The sequence below is a fragment of the Hevea brasiliensis genome, chromosome 8, assembly GCF_030052815.1.
Source record: "Hevea brasiliensis isolate MT/VB/25A 57/8 chromosome 8, ASM3005281v1, whole genome shotgun sequence".
Lineage (NCBI taxonomy): Eukaryota > Viridiplantae > Streptophyta > Magnoliopsida > Malpighiales > Euphorbiaceae > Hevea > Hevea brasiliensis.
In genome coordinates this window covers 89,611,128-89,629,825 of record NC_079500.1, presented here as the reverse complement: position 1 = coordinate 89,629,825, position 18,698 = coordinate 89,611,128, and positions in this window count along the sequence as shown.

Below are 18,698 nucleotides of genomic sequence, written 5' to 3'. Positions count from 1 at the left end.
TGTATTTTGTACATTATAATTAGTTATTATTTGTAATGTAAACTATGAATTGTATGTTGAAATATAGATTATGGAAATGTAATTAATTTATAAATCATGTAAATTATGAAATTATGTAATTATTTTGTAAATTATGTAAATTAAGAAAATTTGAAAATTTTGCTATAAGAATGGAGCATGAATAAATTTGTACAAAGGAGTATGGATTTGAATTACATAATGATTTCTGAAATGATGATATGAGTATGGATGAGATTATTATTGAAAATTATTGTTGAAATTTTCAACAGGTAAATAGTGAAATACGCCAAACGTTAATAAAATAGGGGAAACTCCATTAGTTTCTCCGTAAAAAAAAAAAAATTGACATTAAAGGAAACGAATTCAAAATTACTAAAATGATAAAGTAAGATAAGATAGGGTGCTCCGACACCGAATGTGTAACACCCCAAAATTTTATTAATTATGAGTATTTTTGATATTTAAATTTTATTTAAATTTTAGGAATTTTTTTGAGATTTTTCGGATTTTAAAAATCGGGTTCGATTTTCCGAAAATATAAACTTTGATGATTTTTAAAAATTAATTTAAAGACCACGTGGCAAAACTAAAAATATATTTGGAGTCTACGTATTTTTCTGAATTTTACGAAATTTTTGAATTTTGGACCTCGTTTTGAGGTCAGTGATAAAAATTCAAAATTTTGTATTCGAATCGAACCGGCCGAATCGAACCGGACCGGATCGGACCGGTCGAATCGAACCGGCTCCCTTTCCTTTTTCTTCTCCGCGTCTCTCTCTTTCTCTTTCTTTTCTCTCTCCTCCTCCCTGCGCTGCGTCGCTCTAGTTTCTCCGGCCAAATCCGTGATCCGCCACCGATTGGACCGGGTCTTGTGTCTAAAATCATCTACTCGTGAGAGCTTTCCATAGACACCAAGAACGCCGAAATCCATCGAGCGGATTGTCCGATTTTTGCTCGGGAAGATTTTCGCCCATTTCGACTTTTGGGCTAGATTTCGAAACCGTGAATCACGAGAAAACCGAGGCTACCAGCACGCTCCACTCGACGAGAGCTTCGCGGGATATTAATTTCAAAATTTTCCGACAACGTTTTTCGGTGGGTCCCACGGAATTTCGCAGTGTTTTTCCGAGCATTAAATGAGCTTAGAAAATTCTGAAAAATTTATGTACTAACCCCCGTGTTATGGGCTTCGTGTAGGTATTCTCAATTCGCGGAAATTCGACAGTTGACCGGGTCTGCGAAATTCGGCGAATGGACCGTTCTGGAAAAGTCTCGAATTGGGCGAGATTTTGCCTACCCCCATTGTCGACGTCGGCGCGTCCCAGGGTCGGAATCGGCAAAGGTAAACCCGAACCTTGTTTTTTCGTAATTTTCTAGTGCTTAAATAGGATTAAAAATTCGTAAAATATTCGTGGTAGCTTAGAAAATTACGATTCTTTTTGAAATAGCTTAGTAATATTGCTAAGGACCGCGGGGCAAAGTTTTATAATTTTTAGAGCTTGTTTGGGCAGTTTTTGCAAAAATGATCAATAATAAGGACTAAATTGAAATTTTGCGTATTGTGATGGATAATTGATTTGATGGGCGGGAGGGGCTGTGTGATATGATTGAACTGTTGATATATGGATTGTGAATATAGAAGTGCGTTTTTAGCCCTTTTGCGAGTTGGGTAGGTCCTAGGTATAGGGAGACTCTGGGATTTTCTACGACTTAGGGCGTAATTGGTGTTTTTCTTTGTTTTTATTTAGTAAGTTTGTTTTTATTAGATGTTATGTAATTGTCGGTGAGCGACCTTCTTCCTCCGCCCGCCACGGTAATTTGTCGTCAAGTCCGTGAGTAAAATATTAATTTTAATTATAATTTCGATATTATTATATGTTCACATGCCCATGCATCACTTATATGAATATATTTATGTAGTTAAACTCTAGGCACGATTTATGTTGCATTCATAGCGTTAATGTGCCATGAGTGTTGTTGTGGTAATTTGGAGGCGGTGTGCGTGCGTTGGCGTGCGTGTGATGTGGTGTGGACTATGGATAGGGCGGGGTAGTCACGGCTTGAGTTCTTCGGGACCCGTTCCTTGAGGGGTAGTCACGGCTTGAGTTCTTATTTGGGACCCTCGATTTGGTTTATTAGCGAAAGTCCGGCTTGAGTTCTTGGCACCAAAGTTGGATTTAAGAGAGCTGTACAGGGGATCAGCTCCCAATATATTATGATTGATGCTACAGGGTGCGTGAGTGCTCCAAATTACCTTTTTGATGCTATGATGTGAATATGATGTTAATGTTGCATTTCACTCTACAAAGTTGCATTAGTTTGAGATAGTTATAGAGATTATAGTTAAGATTGATATTTTACTCTCGAGTCGACGCTCACTCTGTTCAAAAATTTTACAGCCACGGGAGGATATTTTATTCTGGGTTAACCTGCTTTTATCCTTCGCAGGTTGTTTATCCATGTTTGTGTAATTTTAATTACTCCTAGAATTTTCGCATGTGTTAGCAGTATTTATTTGAATTTGGTCTGTAATATTTTTATCATGTTGGACTGTAAACTTAAATATGTTATGCATGTTGATGGATTGGATGAGGAGTGAGCTCCCATTTATTTTATGTTGATGAGTATGTGGAGGGTGGTGAGCTCCCCAATTGAGTATTTATTGTGTTTACAGTCGGGTGAGTCAAAACTCCCGTTGGAAAGTCAATTTTATGGCCGGACTCTGTACGTGTGGATTATTGAATTTGGGACCAAAGGGCCTTACAATTGGGTAAATGACCAGTTAAGGCTTACTACGGGCCTCGGGGCTTTAGGGTGGCCAGTCCTAGTGAGTCCGGCTCATAGGTTGGGTCGTGACAAATGTGGTATCGAGCTTAGGCTCCAGTTCTTAGGAAAATATGTCTAAGTGTTGGGAAAAGTCTACTAGGAGTCACATGCGGAAAATTAGGGTCCACATTCGTCTTGCATTGTCGTCTTTGCTTCTAGTTTCTGCTTCATATATTGTGTGTAAATATGAGTCTATAGAGCTATGTAATGTGCAGTTTTGAATTTTGTGGGCTAATGCTGCTGAATTTCAGGAAAATGCGTAGAAGCAGGAGAGCTGCCACTGCACCAGAACCAAATGTGCCTGACGAGGTGTCAGCACAGGATGAGGCACCTGTCCCAAGGAGGCGGGGTAGGAGGCGTAGAGCTACTCAAGTAGAGGAGCAGCCACCACCAGTTCAGGAATAGTTTTTTATGGCACAGGGTCCCATGGACCCAATGGCAGTTACTCTAGCTGGTTACTGAAGAACCATCGACATGATGGCTCAATATATGGTCCGCCCCCCACAGCAGCAGCAGTTCACCGCACCAAGAGAAGAACCTTACAAACAGATTGTAAACTTCAAGAAGTTGGTGCCTGGTATTTTTGATGTGTCAGATGACGCATATCGGTTTTTGGATTCCTGCAGAGAGCAGAACTCTGATTGGTGATAGAAGGCGATAGAGTGTGTACAAGATGTCATGGGGCCTATGCCTAGGCAATGGATGAATGACTATGTGTTACCGGATGGAGGGTTTGTCATGGGCTCGGTTGTAGAACTTTTCATCAATCGATTTGTGCGAGCTTCAGAGATCAGAAGCAGTGGGCCTTTGAGGCCTTAAGACAGAATGGCCGGTCTGTAGATGAATATGCTACAGAGTTTCTGGAATTGAGCAGATATGCCCCTACAGCTGTTGCTACAGAAACTATGAAAGTGAAGAGGTTCTTAAAGGGGCTGGACAGGAGGTATGCGAACCTGGCCATGATGTCTGATCAGTCTTTTGACGTGGTGGTTGACCGAGCCAGACAGATAGAGATCAGTTACGCTGCGGATGACAGCGGAAGAGCAAAGAAGAACAAAGCAGAAGGTTCCTCAGGTGTCCCTCCCATGGGTACTCAGGACAGTGGTGGCCAGAGTAATTACAGAGGAAAGAGTAGAAATAAGAAAAGTGGATTTAGGCATAAACCTCGAGGATTCAGACCAGGGTACGGATCCAGCAGTGGTCAGAGTTCAGGGTACAGTAGTTCTGGGTCTGGATCAGGATCCTCTTTGGCACCTTGTGCACAATGTGGAAGAGGGCATTCAGGACCTTGTTTGATGGGATCAGGAGTGTGCTTCAGGTGTGGCCAACCAGGTCACTTTGCTAGGGAATGCCCCGTTTTCAGTGAGCCACAGATGGGGTCACAGGTTACATTGCCAACGTTCCTCGCCGGTATCCGGTGCTTCCCACATGGCGGCGATCGATTCAGGCCGAGGACAAGGGGGACGTGGATATGGAGGCAGATCAGGAGGTAGGAGTCAGTACCAGGGTTCTGCCACTCAGGGTAGGGGTCAAGCTCGGGTTTTCACCCTGACCCACCAGGATGCTCAGGCCTCAAACGCAGTTGTGGCAGGTATTCTTCTGGTCTGTTCTTATGAGGCTCGTGTTTTAATAGATCCGGGTGCTACGCACTCATTTGTCTCCCCTGTATTTGCCATGAGATTGGGTAGAAACCCTGCCACTTTAGAATGCCCTTTGTCTGTAGCTACCCCACTTAGTGACAACATAGAGGTAGATATGGTTTTTCCGGGTAGCCCAGTAGTAGTGGATGGAAAGATCCTCCCAGCAGACTTGGTTCCTTTACCAGTAATGGATTTTGATGTAATTTTGGGGATGGATTGGTTGGCAACTCATTACGCCACCTTAGACTGCAGGAACAAAAAGGTGTACTTCCACATACCTGGTGTGGAAGAGTTTAGCTTTGATGGTGACAGGAGCGTGGCTCCATATAACTTGGTGTCGGCAATTAGTGCTAGGAAAATGTTGAGGCGTGGATGCCAAGGGTATTTGGCATTGGTGAGAGATACATCTGTAGAAGGTGTCAGCATGGAAAATGTTCCTGTTGTCAGAGAATATATGGATGTCTTCCCAGAGGAGCTTCCAGGGTTGCCACCAGGAAGGGAAATAGAGTTTTGCATCGATGTTGTGCCGGGTACAAACCCCATTTCAATGCCACCTTACAGGATGGCACCAGCAGAACTGAAAGAGCTGAAGGAGCAACTACAGGAGCTTTTGGACAAGGGTTTCATACGTCCGAGCACTTCACCCTGGGGTGCTCCTGTTCTATTCGTGAGAAAGAAGGATGGGTCGTTGAGGTTGTGTATTGACTATAGACAGCTGAACAAAGTGACTGAGAAGAACAAGTATCCACTTCCTCGGATCGATGATCTATTTGATCAGCTCCAAGGGGCTAGATTCTTTTCCAAGATAGACCTGCGATCAGGCTACCATCAGTTGAGAATCAGGGATGAGGACGTGTCCAAAACGGCTTTCAGGACAAGGTATGGTCATTATGAGTTCTTGGTGATGTCTTTTGGACTCACTAATGCACCAGCAGCCTTCATGGACTTGATGAACAGGGTGTTCAAGCCATTTTTGGACCGTTTTGTCATCGTATTCATTGATGACATTCTGGTATACTCTCGGACCGAGGAAGAACACGTGTGGCACTTGAGAAAAGTGTTGCAGACTTTGAGGGAGCACCAGCTATATGCCAAATTTTCAAAATGTGAATTTTGGCTAGAAAGCATCTCATTCTTGGGACATGTGGTTTCTAGTGACGGCATTCAAGTGGATCCCAAGAAAATTGAAGTCAGAATCGATTGGCTTAAGCCTACATGATCAACGAGGTGCGAAGTTTTAGGTTTAGTAGCTACTACAGCGTTTTTTGCTAGATTTCTCCAGGATAGCGGCTCCCCTAACTAAATTGACTAGGAAGAATGTTCCATTCATTTGGACGGATAGTGTGAGGAGAGTTTCAGCTCAAGGAGTGTCTAACCACCGCCTCGTGTTGACACTACCTGTGAGTGGTGAAGGATACACCGTGTATTGTGACGCCTCCAGAGTTGGCCTAGGGTGTGTTTTGATGCAGAATGGAAAGGTAGTGGCTTATGCTTCAAGGCAGCTGAAGAGGCATGAGCAGAACTACCCCACCCATGATTTGGAAATGGCGGCTGTAGTCTTTGCACTAAAAATCTGGAGACACTACCTGTATGGTGAAGTGTGCGAGATATACACCGACCACAAGAGTTTGAAGTACATCTTCCAACAGAGGGATTTAAATTTGAGACAGAGGAGATGGATGGAGCTTACGAAGACTATGATTGCACCATCGGTACCACCACAGGAAGGCCAATGTTGTAGCAGATGCTTTGAGCGAGAAAATCTTACGGTAGTTTGGCGCACATTTGTCAGTAAAAGAGACCACCGATTCGGGAGGTACATGAGTTGATGGATCAAGGTTTAATCCTAGATTTGTCAGATGAGGGGGTATTGTTGGCTCACTTTTCAGTGAGGCCAGACTTGAGGGACAGAGTTAGAGTTTCCCAGCACAGAGACCAACAATTGATGAAGATCGTAGAAAAAGTACAGCAAGGTGAAGGTGGTGAGTTTGGATTTGCCAATGATGGCGCCCTAGTGCAAGGTTCTAGAATATGTGTGCCCGATGTGGACAATCTCAGGAATGAAATCATGCAAGAGGCACACTACACACTGTACAGTATCCACCCAGGTTCCACCAAGATGTACCATGATGTGAAAGATAGCTATTGGTGGAATGGCATGAAGAGAGACATAGCAGACTTTGTGTCCAAGTGCTTGACTTGTCAGAAGGTGAAGTTTGAACACCAGAGACCGTCAGGGAAGCTGCAAGAGCTCCCTATCCCAGAATGGAAGTGGGAAATGATCACTATGGATTTTGTGGTAGGTTGCCTCGTACCACGCGAGGATATGATTCGATATGGGTAATTGTGGACCTCTTGACGATATCATCTCACTTCTTACCTGTAAAGACTACATACTATGTGGCACGTATGCCCGCTCTACATTCGAGAAATAGTCGGATTGCATGGAATTGGCTTCCATAATATCCGATAGAGGGCCCCGATTCACTTCTCGGTTTTGGAGAAAGTTGCGAGAGGCACTTGGCACCTGATTGAACTTGATGCGGCTTTCCACCCTCAGACAGACGGGCAGTCCGAAAGGACAATCCAAACACTGGAAGACATGCTCCGCATGAGTGTCTTGGATTTTGGAGGTCAATGGGATGAGCAGCTAGCTTTGGTGGAGTTTGCCTACAACAACAGTTATCACTCCAGCATAGGGATGGCACCCTATGAGGCATTATATGGAAGAAAGTGTAGGTCTCCTCTGTGTTGGACAGAAATGGGGGAAGCGAAAGTGCATGATGTAGACCTAGTGCAGTACACCTCAGAGGTAGTTCCTTTAATCAGGATCAAGACTTTCGATGGCGAGAAGAGTTATGCGGACCCAGACGGAGGGATGTGGAGTTTGCGATGGCGACTATGTATTCCTGAAGGTATCTCCAATGAAGGGAGTCATGAGATTTGGAAAGAAGGGCAAGTTGGCACCTCGGTATATCGGACCTTTTGAGGTTACTGATAGAGTTGGAGCAGTTGCCTACCGGTTGGAGCTACCACCCAACCTTTCTCACGTTCATCCCGTGTTTCACATCTCCATGCTCAGGAAATACATTCCCGATCCTTCTCATGTACTTAGCATAGGATGTGATAGAGCTAAAGAGAACTTGACATTTGAGGAGCGACTGTAGCCATAGTGGACTACCAAGTGAGACAGTGAGATCCAAAGCAGATCCCTATGGTCAAGGTTTTGTGGAGGAGTCGATCGGTGGAAGAGTGCACTGGAGTCGAGGCGGGACATGCGTAGCAAGTACCCTTACTTGTTCAATGTATAATCATGTACTTTATTCTGCCTTGTGTAAAAAATTCGAGGACGAATTTTCTGTAAGGGGGGAAGAATGTAACACCCCAAAATTTTATTAATTATGAGTATTTTTGATATTTAAATTTTATTTAAATTTTAGGAATTTTTTTGAGATTTTTCGGATTTTAAAAATCGGGTTCGATTTTCCGAAAATATAAACTTTGATGATTTTTAAAAATTAATTTAAAGACCACGTGGCAAAACTAAAAATATATTTGGAGTCTACGTATTTTTCCGAATTTTCGAATTTTTGAATTTTGGACCTCGTTTGGTCCGAGGCGATAAAAATTCAAAATTTTGTATTTCGAATCGAACCGGCCGAATCGAACCGGACCGGATCGGACCGGTCGAATCGAACCGGCTCCCTTTCCTTTTTCTTCTCCCGCGCGCGTCTCTCTCTTTTCTCTTTCTTTTCTCTCTCCTCCCCTCCCCTGCGCGCGCGCGTCGCTCTAGTTTCTCCGGCCAAATCCGGCCGATCCGGCCACCGATTGGACCGGGTCTTGTGTCTAAAATCATCTACTCGGCGAGAGCTTTCCATAGACACCAAGAACGCCGAAATCCATCGAGCGGATTGTCCGATTTTTGCTCGGGAAGATTTTCGCCCATTTCGACTTTTGGGCTAGATTTCTCGAAAACCGTGAATCCCATGAGAAAACCGAGGCTACCAGCACGCTCCACTCGACGAGAGCTTCGCGGGATATTAATTTCAAAATTTTCTGACAACGTTTTTCGGTGGGTCCCACGGAACTTCGTAGTGTTTTTCCGAGCATTAAATGAGCTTAGAAAATTCTGAAAAATTTATGTACTAACCCCCGTGTTATGGGCTTCGTGTAGGTATTCTCAATTCGCGGAAATTCGACGATTGGCTCTGCGAAATTCGCCGCATTCACGGAAAAGTCTCCGAATTGGGCCGAGATTTTGCCTACCCCCCCATGGTCAGACGTCCCGAGCGCGTCCCCGAGGTCGGAATCGGCAAAGGTAAACCCGAACCTTATTTTTCGTAATTTTCTAGTGCTTAAATAGGATTAAAAATCAGTAAAATATTCGTGGTAGCTTAGAAAATTACTATTCTTTTTGCAATAGCTTAGTAATTTTGCTAAGGACAGCGGTGCAAAGTTTTATTATTTTTAGAGCTTGTTTGGGCATTTTTTGCAAAAATGATCAATAATAAAGATTAAATTGAAATTTTGCGTATTGTGATGGATAATTGATTTGATGGGCGGGAGGGCTGTGTGATATGATTGAACTGTTGATATATGGATTGTGAATATAGAAGTGCGTTTTTAGCCCTTTTGCGGGTTGGGTAGGTCCTAGGTATAGGGAGACTCACGGATTTTCGGCACGACTTAGGGCGTAATTGGTCTTTTCTTTGTTTGTATTGAGTCGATTGTATTAATTAGATGTAATGTAATTGTCGTGAGCCGATGACCTTCTTCCTCCGCCGCCCACGGTAATTTGTCGTCAAGTCCGTGAGTAAAATATTAATTTTAATTATAATTTCGATATTATTATATGTTCGGATGCCCATGCATCACTTATATGAATATATTTATGTAGTTAAACTCTAGGCACGATTTATGTTGCATTCATAATCGTTAATGTGCCATGAGTGTTGTTGTGGTAATTTGGAGCGGTGTGCGTGCGTTGGCGTGCGTGTGATGTGGTGTGGACTATGGATAGGGCGGGGTAGTCACGGCTTGAGTTCTTCTGGGACCTGCCTTCGAGGGGTAGTCACGGCTTGAGTTCTTCGGGACCCTCGATTTGGTTTATTAAGCGAAAGTCCGGCTTGAGTTCTTCGCTGGCACCAGGTTGGATTTAAGAGAGCTGTACAGGGGATCAGCTCCCAATATATTATGATTAATGCTACAGGGTGCGTGAGTGCTCCAAATTACCTTTTTGATGCTATGATGTGAATATGATGTTAATGTTGCATTTCACTCTACAGGTTGCATTAGTTTCAGATAGTTATAGAGATTATAGTTAATATTGATATTTTACTCTCCGAGTCGAACGCTCACTCTGTTCAAAAATTTTTACAGCCACGGGAGGATATTTTATTCTGGGTTAACCTGCTTTTATCCTTCGCAGGTTGTTTATCCATGTTTGTGTAATTTTAATTACTCCTAGAATTTCCGCATGTGTTAGCAGTATTTCTTTGAATTTGGTCTGTAATATTTTTATCATGTTGGAACTGTAAACTTCAATAAGTTATCCATGTTGATGGATTGGATGAGGGAGCTGAGCTCCCATTTATTTTATGTTGATGAGTATGTGGAGGGTGAGCTGAGCTCCCCAATTGAGTATTTATTGTGTTTACAGGTCGGGTGAGTCAAAAACTCCTCGTTGGAAAGTCCATTTTATGGCCGGACTCTGTCCGTTTGGTTTCTTGAATTTGGGCCCAATGGGCCTTAGAATTGGGTAAATGAACAGTTAAGGCTTACTACGGGCCTCGGGGGCTTTAGGCTGGCCCAGGTCCTAGTGCCGATCCGGCCCATAGGTTGGGTCGTGACAAATGTAGCACACTTTGCTCGGCTACACTGTAATCGGGTGAGGGGTGTTACACTCAGCCTCTTCCCGTTGTCTCATTGTGTAAACTCTGGCCGGAGCACTCCCTTGTCAGGCCGAGCTAAGCACTCGATCGCTGAAGCATTGCCTCTACCTCTGCCTCTTCCTCTGCTAACTGGTTGTGAACCATTGGTAGCAGAAGTCTGAATAGATCCCTCAGCAGTGTAGGAGTTGGCCCAAATTTATGGGCACTGGTGCAGTCCTTAGCAAGATGGCTCGTACCTCCACAGTTAAAGCAAGCTCCTGTTGCCCAATAGCATTCTCCCTCATGAGTCTTGCCATAGGTCTCACAGGGGCGGGGAGGATATGAACCCCTAGTCGACTGCTGACCAAACCTAGGTGGTCTCTGTCTGGAGAATCTATCCCTTCCGAACCTTCCACCTCTGCCAGATCCCCTAAATTTCTTCCTCTTTCCAGATGTACCACTGGGACTTTGCTTTACTGATTTTTCCCCTTTATCTTTCTCTGATTTTTCAGTCTTCTCAGATTTCTCTTTCACTGGTGTCGCTTCTAATTCAATTCTTTCTAGTTCAAGTGCCTGAGAGATGAGCTCAGAGAAGTTACTGTGTTTAAATCCCACTACTTGCATCCTCAGACTGGGCTTCAAACCGATCTTAAATCTTTTGCACCTTTCTTTGCTGGTAGACAGGAGACTCCCAGTATAGTGGCTTAAGTGGGAGAACTCCCTTTCATACTCTACCACAGATTTATTCCCTTGCTTTAGACTTAAAAATTCTTGTAGTTTTTGATCCACATATGCATCTGGGACATATTTCTGTCTGAACTCTTTGATAAAGTCGTCCCACGTCAATACTGGCGGTTTTCCCTAACTGTGGAGGATGGTCTTCCACCAATCATAAGCATCCCCATGTAGTCGCGATACCGAATACTCAAATTTCAGTTCATCTGGGCAGTACAGCTTCTTAAACACTCGGTCCATTCTCTCCAGCCACTGCTCTACCTCTAAAGGGTCTACTGTACCCTTGAATTTTGTTGCCCCATATTTCAACAGTTTGTCATATTGTCTGATTGGAGCTTGAGGTTGCACCATAAAAGTCTGGGGTGGAGCTTGAGTAGGCATACTCCCAACCTTCTGTTGAAACATAGCAGCCATCTGCTGGGGGAATTGTGCCGAAAATTGTGACATTTGTGGGACTGGTGCCACTAACCCACTAATATTTTAGAGAGCTGGGGCTTCCCCTTGGGCCTCAGCCTCTACCGACTGCTCAACAAAGCGATCCCCTTCTTCCATTTTAGTCTGGAGTTAGGATATCTCCTGAACAAATAACACAAGGAGATTTCCCTACGTTAGTTCATATTTATGATGTAATGCACTGTATCTAACAAATAAGGGCGTTGAGCAATTGTACTTATCAAAGAAAAGACACAAATTCACAAATCAAAACATATTTCAAAAATTCGCTCTAATACCACTAAAACATGTCACATCTTACCCCTCTGTAAGGCATAACATGATCCCATAGTATACCTAATGAATTATCGACTCCGTCTACCGATAACCCATTAAATATACTACAAAGGATTTTAAAAACAATTTTCTTACTTTTGGAAAGTGGTGAGCTTTTATAGCAGGTATTAAAAACATTTATTTGAAGTTTAAGAACTAGTTAAAACTTTTGTTTATTTTTATTTTTACGCAAATTTTAAAAAAAATTCAGCAGAGTGCCATCTATATTTGGGAAAAACAGTTCTTCAAATACCTGTAAAAATACTTCCAATAATTCATTTCATCAAATCCACCACTATCACAACACAAATCAATATTATTTACCCAAGTCCATAATTCAACACAATTCTCAATTCAATTGTCTTCAAAATAATACTAAATAATTTTATTCATATTTCATTAAAGTAAAATCAATTTACATTCATCAACCCAAAATATACTTGAGAAAATCCAAACTAATATTATTACAAAATCTATACAACTGCTCGTGACCAGTTTATACATGTACATACAGTTACATACACAAATATAAACATTACAATTCGGGTATAAAATTATACCTGGCAAAATCTCAGGGATGTAGCTCTAAGATCCTCAGCAGTTCAATCTGCTGCTCCTCTAGTCTCTATATCTACGACAGCAATAATAGCCATCGCTAAGTATTATGACTCAGTGGTGCACAACATACTAAAATAACATTTTATGCATAATTCAAATCACATTTATTCAAGTACAGTACTGAAAATGAAAGACAGATACAAAACATGATTTATAAACTTTTAGTCCAAACAATTTCATTTAGAAGTCTCAAAACAAATTTCATAAAAACACACAGTTATATCATGCCATTCAGAACATTATTCATCTCAATAGCCGGAAGCTTATGAGAAATCACAAGGCTAGCTAGCTCAAACTATGGGTACCCATTCAAATTTCTTCCTCTACTAGCACACACCTCAACACTTCAGCTAGAGAGGGAATCAAAATCCAAAACTAATTCCTCCCACTAGTCATGCTAGTGAGGCAACACTGTGGTTTCAAAACTATCTTAACAATTTACCAAACATTTGTTGCCATTTCAAACAAATACAAGTAAACTTTCAACAAATTAAGTCAAAAGCATAACATACATTTCAATCACCATTTTGCAATATAAGTAAATCACAATTCATTTCATGCACTTTGCAAACAAATTTTAAAGAATATTTATGTTGTGCACAAACCTTATGTGAGTCGCCTCTTGGCCTTGACTCGATGCCTCAGATTCTTTCCCGGTATTCTTTTCAACTGAAACACACAGTTTTACAGTATTTCAGTATCATAATTTATCATAAGTTCAAAAATAAATTCAAATCTATTTATATTTAGCTTTATTATGCTTAACCTGACTTTCTTTAAAATTTGTATTTCGGGATTACTATTCACGATACTATTCAAGTCAAATTGTAAACTTTCTCATGCTTAATAGGTATAGGGATTTCAATTTCACCCACATACCACATTTTGGTTACCTAATTTGTTGGTTTTGGTTATTTTCTCAAATTTTAAGTCTCTTAGGTGAAATTTCCAAATTTCAGATTTGGTGTCCTGTTTTACACTGTTCCATTGGTCATTTTTGTACAGGTTAGTGTGCCCAATTCCGGATTTGGCCTAATTGTTCACTAAGTTATGGTCACTTTCTGGGCATGATTCCTAAATGAAAAATGGTCCATTTTGTGTCTAGTTTGATTCCCAATTGGCCTCACACCAATTGGGTTGGTAAATTTTCAGTTTTAGTCCCTGAAAGTGACCTAGATCAAGCTGCCTGCAGACTGATCCTAACCAATCTGAATTAAAACTTATTTCTAACAATTCACACACACCACAAATGGTCACAATTGACCATTTCTCAACTCAAATAAGGTCAACTACATCAATTGACCAATTCTTAATTTTTTTTTTCCAATTTTTTTCACATGCTCAAAACCCTAATTACATAAAGTTCAATCTAATGCATTCAAAGTGCACATTCATGATCTATATACCTAATTCACCTCAAATAGCCATTCAAATCCACCAAATTCATTCAATCCCAACCCCACCTACTGCTGGCCGAATTCCATATTACTCCCCCAATAATTGTTTTGTTTTGATTTTAAGTTAATTTCTAAGTTAATTAAACTAGAACATAAACATTTAACTACAATTTCCAAGTTTAGATTACTAACCTTGTTTAGACAAAATTTCCTCTTCTCAAATCTTTAATTCCTTTCTTCTTCTTTTTTTCTCCTAAGTTGCTTAGCAAGGTCCAAAGACAAGATGTAATGGAGGAATTTATGGATTTAATGATTGGATTTAGGGTTTCTCAAGCTCAAAGTGGGGCTTCAATGGAGTTTGAGAGAGAGAAATGAGAGAGAGATGGGGCGGCTGATATGAGGAAGAAGAAATGAATTTTTTTCTTCTTTTTATTTTTGTCTTTTAAGTATTAGGATTTATTCCCAAAATTTCAATTTTTTTAAATATTAGATTTATTGCATCATGCTTATGTCATGCATGATGTAAATAAACTTTTTTTTTTCTTTTCCTTTTTCTTTTTCATTTATTTTTCATTAGTTCTTTAATTTAATTTTTGATCCCAAAATTTTCTTTTCTCTAAATTTATTGGACAGTTAGGTCAGGAGTCAGCTCTAGGGCAGAATTGACCAAATTGCCCCTTGCTGGTTTAATCCGGTTTGCAAGTTATTTGATATTTCTTTCGGATCCCTGACCTAATTATTTGATCTGCTTAACAATTCTTTTATGTGATTTTCTCTTTTTCACTGTGTTCGCAATAGTCCTAAGGACCGCAGAGTCACATTTTCCGGTTCGAAATTTGAGTTTAGTCTGACCTCACAGTCATTTCCCGAAAAGGTCACCCATCGCTGTGACTCCTGGGTCATTCAACTTCTTATACTTTGTTTTTCTTTTTTATACTTAACTATTTGGCAATTACTAATTATTTGTATTCAGGGCTTATCTAGGTGTCTTAGATGTGGTTCTAATCATCTTACTTGTCCGGATCGACACCGGTCACCGGAACAGTAAAATGTATCAGGCTATGACAATAGGGGTGTTACAAATACACTTGGATAGCTACTTTCTATCTTCTTTTGATTTTAATTCATCTTGTTTTAGCCTTAAATAACAATCATCAAATGGTTTCAACACATATTTCCTCTTTTACATTAAACTTAAGAAGATACTTAATACAACTTGAGTACAAAATTAGTTAGGTTGATTCTATTTGAATTTTATTATCATCAAAATGAACCTCACTATATGCTAATGAGTCAATACAAACGATAACCTTTCTCTTTTCATAATGTGCTCACCATGTTAGTAGACAGATAGAGAATTCCAATGCTCACATCTTATATACTGCACTTTCACTTTTCAGACTTGATTAGGAGTACTTTGGAGTAATGAATTGACTGCATTAATTTTTTTTTTCATAGGTGTAGTTATCAATTAGATTATGGCTAAACCACTTTGACCATTGAAAATTTTAGTCAGAATAATGGTGTATTTTGCAACAATAGAGACTTATCAGATAAGAAAAATTGATCATGCCAAGTCATATGTAGGCAATAGTACTGCAAATTCTATGAATTCAAAAGATGAACAAGATTGCAAGAATTTCACCAATTGTTTAAATATGACAATACCATAGATGGATTGAATCAACATAGACAAGATATAATCTCAGCAATAGCAAGTAGCTTTAATGAAAAGGTTAATAGTTTTAATAAAAAAAATTGAATGTCAACCCCTGCAACAAGCAAGAGAGAAAAGATAAGCAACTTCAACCATTTTTATATTCACTTGTACATTTTGAAGGTCCCCGTTTGCACAAGGTAGGAGAAATCCTTAGGACAAATTATGTAGTATAGTCATTGCATTAAAAATAATGCATCAGACACTCACATCAAAATAATTATAGTTTCAATTTAGGAGGAGGAAACTCACAATTTTACGAGTGATGGTGCACATGTATCAGAAGCAAACAATAATTTGCCAGTAGATTGGATAGAAAGGAGAAAAAAGTGATGGCTATATTAATTCAATCACTATTGAATTCCTTTGTTTCAGTAGCGAAATTTATCATAATGTTAAAATTAATGTTATCAAATTTATCAATGATCTTTGGAATCATTTTTAGAATTGTGAGATCCCTAGTTTGAATTCTAATTAGAGTCAATTATAAAATAAAAAAGTTGTTAAATTTAATATTTATTGTAGTGCTTGTTTCGTCTTGTCATCTTCATCTTCATCTTGTGAATTATGGGACTCATTTCTTCTTGTACACCCACTGATGGATTCTTAAATTTGAGAAGGATGAAACAAATCTAGACTCTTAAATTTGTATAAAATAATTAACATGAAATGTAACTAAAATATTCACATTAGAGAAATAACAAACCTTTTATTTATTAGAAATAAATATTTATAATTACAAATAAAACAAAATATATACCTACAATCCATCTATTAGACATTTTAAATTCTTATCGAGCTCTTTTTTATATATTTGAATGATATCAAATTGAATGTAAGTTATCAATAAGTTGTAGGAATCATAGTCTTCCAACCAACTAAAGAAATTATATTTTTTTATTGTGAGGATGTGTGAAATTTAAATATATATATATATATATATATATATATATATATATATATATATATATAAATCATAGAATTTTTTAATAATATATAATAAGCGAAATTATCTGCATGATGTTGTCAACTGTTACTATTTTCTTTTATAAAATTTAATTAATTAATGATAAATTAAAATTTTTATTTCTATCATTTTTAAAAATAAAAATTTTCATTTGTCTTAAATTATAATTCACTTTTAAAAGGTAGTTAATTTATTAATTTTCCAATGTATATTTTTATTGATAAAAAAATAATTTTAAATATTGCTGAAAAAATAAATTTGAAAAAAAAGTTGTTTGATTAATTTAGAGTTCAATTTTAAAAAATATAAAACAAAAATTAAAAAAAAAATTGTTTCATACAGTGCCAGAGAATTGAGGAAAAAGAAGCTTAAAGGAGAGTCATACTTACTATTAAACTAAAAATTAAAAAAAAAAACTATGATATCACGTATGAGGTAATAAATTTTATTATGGCTTAATATCTAAAATTAATTCAATTGATAGATGAACTGATACTCTTGTAAATAAATAAATAAATAATTTTTACAAAAAGTATAAATATGATGGAACAGTGCGAATCCTAAAATTAAAGTGTTTTGAATCTGAATGCATTTATTTGATTTTAAAAATATGCTGGGCAGTCCTGCGCCCTCAGGTATCCGCCACATTGTATGCCTCATCCTGTTTAGATGTGATGCGCTGGATGAGGGGAATAGGAAACATGTAAGATTAGATAACTATCATATGTCGCTATCCAAGCTACTTCGTAACTCTTTAAAGTGACTCTGTTGTTCACCAATAATGTACAAATACTTAATGGGATTAGGAGAGTTCAAAGGAGAATTGGCCCCCCAAACCCTACCAAGATTGTTAGTATTTGAGTTGGCGTGAAGGAAACTGATAAAATGTGTATTGTTTCCTCATTGCCTCCCTTCAAGATTGGTAATTGTTGTTCCCCCTGGTTAGCTTGATGCTTACATTGACCCGTCACAGTTGAAAACTGTGTCTACTAACTGTTTGTCTCCTTTTGCCTTAAAACAGGACAACATGTTCATTAACTAGTCCATTAAGTTTCACATCTTAGTTTATCAGTGTTGCCAATATCAAATTGGCAAGGCTAGAAGCTGTGGGACTCGTTCCCACAGGCCATTAAGTTTCACACCTTAATTTTCTTGTACGCTGCCAATGTGGGAATTGTTCCCATAAGCCATATTCCAACAGTCAGATGCTAACAATTGCCTCATGAGTCCCTTTTAATTCTATCATCTTTTGCATACCCCACTTTATGAAAAGCATATCAACCAGCCTTTCAGTACCAACAAACAAATCCTATCCAAGGCTTGGACCTAGTTTAATACAGATTTTGCAGGGATCAGGAGTTCAACTGATAATGTCCCAGAAGGAGCTTAATTTTCTACTAGTGATTCACCAATATTGAAAGTGAAACTTTCCTGTTAATTATTATCTAAATGCTAGTGTTAGACATAGCTCTCAAGGGCCAAGCAGAAAATGGTATTCATTAAAGTATTACCAACTTGCTCAAAAGTGCAGCAAGAAAATGACATTGGAGATATTTTCACAAAAGACAAATGGTGGTGCCAGTCAGCATGAAAAGGGCCTGACATTCTCTTATCAAAATTTGGAGATCAAAGCATACACAAGCTCAGATTCTTGACTAGCCATTTCCTTTGTTAACTCTGGTTAGAAATCAAAAGAGAAGGATAGTGGGTTATCTTTCTAATACCACAAAAGGGAAGGTTTGACAGACATGATAGAGACACAAAATCCACTTCGCTCTCTTGAGTAATCAGGACAGGTCGTTTTTCAACAGCAGCATGAGCCTAAAGATTATTGCAGACTAAAGATTCGCAAGCACTCGATAGAAAGAAAATTGTGTTTCAACTAAATTTTCTTAATATGTGTGTAATGTTAGTAAGCAGTTTGTGAGGCAAGCGTTTTGATGTCTTGGTGATCAAATCAGCAATGCTTCTCACATCTACGTCCTTGAAGATTAAAACAATCGCTTGTATTTTAATTTTTAACTCATTCTTTAAGAGATATTAAGACCTCAATCAGTATATATATATATAAAGAGGTCAATCAGACAGAACCTGAGAAGGCTTTCTAACAGACAACACATTATATTAGACTCACTAGAT